This window comes from Ochotona curzoniae, unplaced genomic scaffold (assembly GCF_017591425.1).
Source record: "Ochotona curzoniae isolate NIBS_2020 unplaced genomic scaffold, NIBS_Ocur_1.0 scaffold_4505, whole genome shotgun sequence".
NCBI lineage: Eukaryota > Metazoa > Chordata > Mammalia > Lagomorpha > Ochotonidae > Ochotona > Ochotona curzoniae.
In genome coordinates, this window is record NW_024467118.1 from 48969532 (window position 1) to 48971715 (window position 2184).

General features: G+C 39.1%; 1 pseudogene; it reads left to right on the forward strand.

Annotated features, from left to right (window-relative positions):
* The first annotated feature begins 1797 nt into the window (after positions 1–1797).
* LOC121146936 lies at positions 1798–1952 on the forward strand (annotated as a pseudogene).
* The last annotated feature ends 232 nt before the right edge of the window (positions 1953–2184 follow it).

Below are 2184 nucleotides of genomic sequence, written 5' to 3' on the forward strand. Positions count from 1 at the left end.
GTGAGTATATGATGTATTGAACATAGTCAGCAAACACAAACTTCAGAGACACTTCTTCCAAAGAAGATATTTATCACTGATTCTCAATTTTGCAGATTGGTCTTAGATTGGGACACACTTTATGAGTGGTAGAAAAGTATTTGTTAACTTGCCTACTGACTAATATCCCTGATACTGCCAGAACACACATGGATGAAGTCAGCATGAGGACACATTTATTGTCTTAGTTACAACTGTGAATACTTTCAAGACATAAAATATGACCCACTTAGCCTTGCAGTTGCTGTTAGAAGATGTGGGGACTAGGTGTGAAGGGGTCCATGTTCTTGTCACTAACTCAGGAAAGAACACATGAATGGGACTCAGACAAAAGCCACTGAGCAGCAGGTTTTAAGCACAGAGCAAGACTGTACACCCAGAGCAGGGTCTGGGCAGGAGGCAAACATCAGTTCCTAAAGTGCCCAGGGTCTTAAGAGTCTTAATCATGCTTTTCCAACTCAGAATGACTCCTTTACTAATGGGAAGGGTCATTGACCATGATCAGGGTGGCAATTTGTTCACACACATGCAATTGATTCTCTGGGCTGATAAAGGTCTTAAGTTATCAACAATGACAAAAAAAAAATCATCTTGGTGGGGCAGGGGTGGGCATGTGGCCTAAAGAGAAAGATGTTTATTATGGTGACTTTACACTACATTGGAATACCTCAATTCAATTTATGGCTCTGAATTCTGAATCTATCTTCTTACCAGTAAAGACCCTGGGAGGCAACAAGTCATGGCTCAAGAACCTTAGTTGCTGTCACCACTGTGAGAGGTCTGAATTGAACCCTTGGCCCCAAGCTTCAGCCTCCTGGCTGCTGCAAACATTTGAACGACTCTCTCTCAAATAAATAAATACTTCTTGAAATAAAAATCACTTAATCACCCTAGAGAACCGGACAAAAAGTTTTCCTTGTCTCTGGTTCATTTTTATTTCTCTCAGCTAAAAATAATTCTTATGTCACGATAGCATGCTCGGGCATGGTATCCTGTGAATTCCTTCAAAGAAAATAGAAAAAATCCCAAACCCAGAGTTTTGAGCCCATTAAAATGATTCCTATGTAGAAGGAAGATGGTCCTTTGATTATCAGATTTGGGGATCAGCCAGAAACTGCTGCAGTCCTTATTAAAGAAACAGATTGCATGTAATCACAGGAAATGAATCAGTAAATACTCAGACAAGGACTCTCAAACTCTCTGAAAAAGTAACTATCACCATGTTCCATCTGGAGTTCAACCATGTGGAGACTCATGTGACTGACAGGCAATTTCTGTGTGTGGCTAACATCACTCTCAATTGTTGCAGATAAATAAAACATCAAAGAGTTCCTTCCTTGTGCAGTGGGAAGGGAGAATGTTCAGAGAGCTAACATAATGAGGAAGCTCCCCAAACTTGACTGGCTAGAGCCTGGAGCAAAATGAAAGCTTCAAGGAGTCTCTGAGCCACAGAAAGTGTTAGGAAGTAGTGAAGTCTCTCCCAACAAGTAGCACAGACTCATCAATCTTGTGAGGATGTCAGAACAGAATATAGCTGATTATTTGGAGACACATATACTGTTTTCTGGCTCCAAGTACAATACAACATTCTAACAAACTAACAGTTTTGTAAAGTTTTCCCATAAATCAAGTAAGGAATGCTCTAATTAAAGACAAATGTTATCAGCATAAACAGATATCATTCTATATGGTGAAGAGTAGGTTATTTCCCCCCAAGTTATCTATGTAATTCTTTGTCTGTTTAGGTATGACTTTCTCATCACTTCTCAGCCTTTTGGCTAAGATCAAGTGTAGGTATGACTTTCTCCTCTACTATTAAAATTGGGGAAATTAAAATGGTAAAAAAAAATTCTCTTGGAGATTTCCATTGTAAGAGAGGGAAAAAAAAAAACTTTCCTCCATTGCAACCCAGGCTTAATGAAAGGACCTCCAGATCAAACTGATAAAATCTCAACAAAAGGTTTTAATTACACATATATTCATGAGCATTTCACAAAGAAATGATACCTAAAGCTGCCAGATAATTGGGGCTTTTAAGTCATCTTAAGCTAAATGAAGGAAAATGGCTTGGGAATTCCAGAAGAGAATGCCAAGTAAGGAAAGCGGGATTTAGGGGGTGTAGAGGTGTTTTATGAAAAAGGCTCA